Here is a 7,247-nt window from a genome sequence, read left to right as displayed (position 1 = left end):
ACTCTCTTTATCTGGTTTCGTTAACTATAGAGACCTTGTTTGCGACATTACTGAACTCAGTAGTAGTTAAGCGAATACTAACAACATTATCGCTTCTTGTGATTCTACTTTGGATTAGCTCCCAACTAATTGTATCTTTATAACTGTTTTGAATGTCATTTCGTTGACTTTCCTCAACTCGATGCTCCTTAGGTAATGCTTCCGTATTTTCTAAATACAGTGTTGTGTCAGTCTCTAAACTTATACCGCATTCACACCAAAGGTTAAACACTTTTAAAAACTGTTTAGTTAAGCATGGTTTAAAAATGTTTTCTTCATACAAGGTACTACCTGACTTAATGTAGACTCCAAATTCAACACAACGAAGAAACACATTAGAACTTACATAACACCTGCGTAGAATTCAGTCTTTCAGCTTTCCGTTCCTCATTTTATTTTGTTAAACCTGGTTTAATTAAACGTGTTTAGTTGGTGTGAATCTGTATTGTGTTTAGTTGGTGTGAATCTGTACATATATTGGCTCTCCTCTAGCCATGCTTCTTGTTCTTCAAACTCTTTGTCATCTCCAATCAACTTTGTAAACTACTTATGCTTCTCTATTAGCTACGTCCCGCACCTCCTTTCCCGGGCGCTTTTAAATTTCTATCGTGTGGAGGGATTCATTTCCCCGCTCGCGTCAGCGCTGCCTTGCATTTCGTCAGTTTATTTTCGTCTCTTTTAGCAGCTGTTCAGTCATTGTGTCTTTGTCCTCAGGAACTCGGGCTAGTTCAGTAAATCGAATTCTGTGTTCCTTTGAACAATAGACAAAACATGCCAATACGGAGAAAGAACCGTATTTAATTTAACAAGACAATTTGATCCAAAATACAAAGAATTTACGTTGGCACTTGGCCTTACAGATGTTTAAAAGAAACAGAAAATTAACGCAAATAAACTTAGAAATCAACTGAAAGCTTACTTCTTGACTAGAGTTAACTGAATAGAGTGTAATGTGAAGTGCTAGATTTCAATCCCATATGAACCATGTGAGCGTTAACCCTACTGATGGAAACGGGCCCACACAAGGACAGAGAAAAACTCTGACCAGGGTGGGAATTAAACCCACGACCTTCGGGTTAGATCTCCGCCGCTCTACCGACTGAACTACAAGGTCAGACGCTAGCAGGCCGAAGGTCGTGGGTTCAATTCCCACCCTGGTCAGAGTTTTTCTCGGTCCTTGTGTGGGCCCATTTCCATCAGTAGGGCTAACGCTCACATGGTTCATATGGGATTGAAATCTAGCACTTCACATTACACTCTATTCAGTTAACTCTGTTTAAAATATAAACGTCCAACGTTTGTATAAACGTAACCTTTCCTTGTTACTTCTTGACTAGTTTGTCTCTTGACGTACACTGTGGCAAATCTGTGAATAGTTTGTCTCTTGACGTACACTGTGGCAAATGGTCCGGTAAAACTTTATCAAATAACTGGATAGCAGTTACAATAACTGGTTAGCAAACATGATAAACAACTGGCTAACTTGGCTGTTTCTGCACAACTGAAATTTTTAGCAGATTACGCTACTTTAAATCAAACGCTCTACGAGAATTGCGTCAATTGCGAGAATTGCTACATGTAAATTCAAGTAGAGCGCGCGCGCAACATTAAATGTAAATAGCGCGCTCGTTTAAGGGCCTACAGACGGATTTTTCGCGTGTTGCTAAGGAATTGAAATGTTACTTCCGTTGACTAACGTCATCATATCGTAAGCTTACCAGAAAACCCACTCAAAATCAAAATTCTCCACACGAACAGTTGTTTGCATCGAAGGTTTTTCCTCGCTCTTCCTCGCGGTCGTTCTCAGATCAACTGCGCATGCGTAAACGAACTGACTTCCGGTTTGAGAAAAAGCTTAATTTCCGGCGGTCTTTAAATTGAATTAATTTTTTTTCATATGGCACGTTTCATCCCCAAATACAGAGTACAGCGAAGCATTGATTTTTTCATATCATCTTTTTTGAAAATGTTATGGGTATTTCAGTATCGTTTATCTCTTTAAAAAGAACATTTTTTTTTAATAAAAAGAAAACCATGCTTGGCTGGATGCAAAAACGAATACAAATTATCAAACCACTGATTAATTACCCAAATTGTATAGCACGTAGACAAATTTAGAGTTTTCTTTCATTGGTCACGTGATATGACTCGGCGTCATATGTGGGTTGAGTTTGTTGGTTGTCTACTCTGCACCGAGAGGTTTTCGCCGGGCACTCTGGTTTCCCCTCTCCTCAAAAACCAACATTTGACTTGATTTACTTTCATTGTTCATTTCAGTTTACAGTGTCCCCAATTAGCGCTCCAGCGCTAGAACGACTAGACACTTAAATAAAGTTCCTTTCCTTTCCTTTCCTTTACCATGGGCGTGGTATGGTGACGTCATATTTAGGGTCATTGGTTTACAAAAGTTGGAAACTGAAAAAAATAATGCCAAATTCTCTCAAATTACTTAACCATTACATCCTAAGCAACGCACCCCAAAAAACACGTCAGTAGGCCATTAACCTGACTCATAAAAACGAAGCTGAATGTTCCGCGACACAGAGGGTTTCGCTGTACTGGGCCAAGATTTAATTCATATACTTGGCAAAGACATTAGCGCATGATTTTCCCGCTCTTTTTTCCGGTACAAAATTAGTTAAATCATATAGGTGCCACAGCCGTAAATCTTGACCAGAAGACAGATGAAGTGGATTTGGGAAATTACTGAAGACAATCGCGCTGGAATTGGGACCATATCCGGGAATGGTGTATGATGAATTTATCCCCGAGCGAGGCAGAAGGACGGTGTTTGATGTGTTTGTTATGACGACCCTTATGTTTTGCGAATACGGACTACATCCCCATTTGCTCGATTTATCGTTCCGATTAATGTTACAGTTCACCAATCCACTGAGGTGAACGAGTTTGACAGCATCAAGAGAGCCACCGATTTCGACCTCAAAGCGGCCAAACTGGTCATCTCTTACGCCAAAACACACTGCAGCTGAATTCAACTTTCGCCAAGGACGTTCTGTGACAAAATGGGTATAGTTTTAAAAGAAAAAAACATTTGGTCAGTAGAAGCTGGTATAAATTGTCAAATAAGCCGGCTTGGACACACTATTGATTAATATCGTAAAATAAGTTTGCTTGTTTTTTTGTTATTTTATTTGTTTGAGCAGGTTGAAGTTTTGGCAGCTATTCAGCTGATGAGGACCGCTATACCCACCCACCCATACACTCATAAAGGACAGCCACAACAACGGGAACTTCATCCCCTTCTCTTCTTGAATAATGTGCGGGTCCTTTGAACATGTTGGATTTTTGTGAGACGGGGCGTACAGTTTATATTCCTCATCCGAAAAGACTTGAAAGTCTAACCATTTGCGGGTGTCATTACAAAAGGCAGCACTTTCTGCTCAGTTATTTTAAGACCCTGAGTATTGGTACGGCCAGAGTCGAACTCACGACTTCCCGCATGGCGGTCTTCTGATCCTTTGTTTTACGTTCTGTCACTTCGGTTCTGAATTGTGACGTTTCGAATTCTTACTGCTGATCTTCTTCAGGTAATAAGGCCGATTATGTAATAAGCTTAATGATTCACGCATTTTTATTGGTCCTCACAATGATCTATTAGTGGACAGATGAACAGCTGACATCACAGAGCGAAGGAAGCTATATCCTCATAAGACATCAACAGGAATAATGGATTCAAAATTCCCGAAGTGTGGATAACACGTCAGGAAATGGATACTTCAACAAGGGAACAATTTTGAATCAAACCTCTGGAAATTACTCAACGGAAAAACAAGCCTGAATTCCACCAGTCGCAGCCGACCTCCATGATACAAAGATTAGCCCGTAACCAGTCGAGACGGTCGAAACGTCATTACCGGCTACAACTCAAGTGAATACATCGTGAGAGAAATGATTTTATTACATAAGTATACTTCCGTGATGAACTAAAAATGACATATGATGTTTCCTTATCAGCCTTTTGATTGCCTAATATTATGTTAAACTTTGGCGCGAGTGGCCTGTGCACCGACAGCGAGAGTGAAATTTGTAGACATGGCGGCCGACTGCATGGTGTATGGTTTTCAAAGATTTGATCTTTTATTGCTTAGTTTTCTGCACAAAATACTTCAGAAAGTCTTTAAAAAGTTGTTAAAGTGCTCAAGCGAGGTATGAAAGGTAAAGATTTCTTTTATTTCAAAAAATATTTTGCTTTTTGTTCGGGACTTCCGTTCACGATCTGTGAATGGCCTCTCGATTAAACACTTACCTCGTTAACTTTATGATCTCTGTACTTATATAATAAACAAATTACTCTATGGTTGGCTCGTTTGAACGATTTTTATTACTCACTCGTTGTGAAGGATCGTTAAACTCACTCGTTCGTTTACGCGATCCTTCACAACTCGTGAATGAAAATCGTTCGCATGCACTCATCAACCATGACGTTATCTGTATATAATTGTCTTGTTATGTACACAAGTATTTATTAATGGTATTTTCTTTCTTAAAACCAGACAAATTGCTGCTCAGAGTTGTTTACATATGAACAGTCAACAACCAAAATAAAGATTCACTTCAGCTCGGTGAAATAGGAAACATCACTTCAGAATTGGTTCATCTTTCCTTCCCCTGTTAGCATTTTAGTTCTCCACTCGCCGAGAATTGGCGCACAATGATACAAGGCAATTAAAAGACCAAGCAAATCAATACAACCGATTAAATGCAAACTTGCAAACAACAACGTACAGTTTTTGCTTCCTGAGCAAATGAGCTGTCATTTGAAAGACAGATCCCGTATTCATGAACGGAAGATTGCAATGGATGCCGGCGATTAGCCGGCGTATCGTCTTGGTTGAACGCAATCGTCAAACATATCCAGAATTTGAATGGAAAAGAAAAGGACATAGGTCGAATTTTTCACGGCAACACCTCAATAAAACACCACAAACGGATGCGACGAATGGGTTAAACGCGGTTTAAAAAGCGTTGTGTCATCTTTTGTAATCTTATCATCGCCTTTAAGTTGGTAAGAAGAGTCTTGAAGGAAATATAGAAAATGATCGAGGACTGTTCGTCTACGCGCACGATGTCGTTGTTATAGCTTGGCATGAAGTATACAATATGAGTTTTTTTTCACACTGAAAAACGTTTCTTATTTCCAGTCAGCGTGAAATACTATGGCCTTACTCAAAGTGAAGAGGTGGGCCAGTGGGTACCCCACAAAAACAACTTCAAGGGTCAAGGAAGAAAAATAATCGTGCTACGAATGCGGCACCAGGAGCCTATCACCCGGAGCCTTAATCTCCCATATAAACCCTTGGAGACAACCTTTGCCCATATTTTTTTATATTTAGACGTTCGAATTCTTGCGAATGCATTATGCCGTCCAATCAGAACAAAGTTATTGTATTACGTCACAAGCAGTCACGCACCAGTGATCGCGTTCGTCTCACAAAATATTGTCAGACGGTTCTAAAAATAAAAAGATACGGGCAAAGGTTGACTCAAGGATACAGTCTGGATGGAGGCTCCAGTTGATGGGCTCCTGGCGGCACCCATTTTAGTACAATGATTCTGCACATTTCATGTTTATAAACCTGTAGGACACACTATTCGCAAACGGCAAGGCAAGGAGTTCACGGTGTTGTGGTCTGTCCTCTGTGGTGTATCATGGTTGTGTATCATCGTTGTTCTCAAAGTGATCATGTCATGCAAGTTTATTTCAAACACGCACGAATTTCTGCCTGCATGATGTTTAGGAATCATTCTTGTCCAAGGTTTGACTGTTAACCAATACCTTCAATTCATAGAATTACAGCAACACTTAAATTTAACTCTATGTCTGATCAATAAAAGACAGGAGGAATTGCAAAAAAAGTAGTGAATCATTTCAGATTCTAAATCGGCAGAAAAATAAACTTACCAGAATCAGGGTTATTCCCATAGACGGATGTCGGTTTCTCCACAAAATAATTGGGACGAAAATATTTGGTGTCGTTGTTGAACTCGCAAGTCTTGTCAGCAACATTGAAGTTGACGCTTTGACAAGGTGGTTGCATATTGCAAGCGATGTAACAAGAAGCCAGACGATCAGCAATAAATGATTGATACGAGTGATCAACAAGAGCGAAGCCGTATTCCCATATGGGTTGATAAGTACATGATTTAGCGAGTCCAAGAAATGAAATGAAAGAGAAAAGGAAAGAAAGAGCTGCCACATATCCTAATCCACGGTGTCTCTTCCAGAAGCCGGGCATGGCTGTAATTTCTCAGGAACTCTGTAGCCAACTGTTGACTTCATTCACTTTAATGTACTGTGCCGCACATAAGTAGAGCACTTATGTTCTGCTATACTGACCTCCTACAGACTTCTCCTATCAATAACACTATTCCATAAAATTAACGTAAAATATCTGGCGAAATGAATTACTGGAGCACATTACAAATGATAGGTATTAGTCTTAATAGACTCTCAATCTTAAAAAAAAATGCTATGAATAATAAATGTAATTACAAAGCACAGAGGATTAAAATGAGATAAAAGATAAAGTGAATGAGAAATACTGGTAAGGGGTGTATGTACTTCTTCTGTATGGGATAGCATGGAGAACTTTTGATAACGAGATTGTTGATCACATTGCACGACATCTTCCATAGTTTACAATTTTTTGTTCGAGAAACGCGAAGTCATTCAACTTATGAAGAAAAACAAAAAGGAACACCGATCTATAGAATGATTATGAGGAAAACGAAACTTCATAAATAATTGATAGTTTTGAATATATAAAGATTAATTCTAACTCCACATGAAAAAAACTCTCGTACATTGCTGTAAAAATAAAAATAAATTGGAGTTTTACTATTGTCTGTTTTTAGCTTAAAAGGACAAATTTGCCAAAAGCGGCAACTTGCAAGTAAAATGAATTTGGATGTAAATAGGTGATATATAATACACACACTGGTTGCAAAACATTGACGATTAATTAAGAGAGAAAAAAGAAAATCACAGGCTATATTTGCAATGGAAGCAGACGAGATGTTTATTTTATAATTTCTATTGTTTCATAAAGCCGAAAGTGAAAGTAATTTTACATCTGACCGCTAGTCGTATAAGACATTTCTAGAAAAAGCTTGTAAAGTTGGATTCTTGTAATAGTCAAGTCGAAGCTAGTTGTACTGTTCAATCAACCCCAAAATGATAACTAGAG

This window comes from Montipora capricornis, chromosome 7 (genome assembly GCF_036669925.1).
Source record: "Montipora capricornis isolate CH-2021 chromosome 7, ASM3666992v2, whole genome shotgun sequence".
Lineage (NCBI taxonomy): Eukaryota > Metazoa > Cnidaria > Anthozoa > Scleractinia > Acroporidae > Montipora > Montipora capricornis.
Note: the sequence above shows the minus strand (reverse complement) of the source record.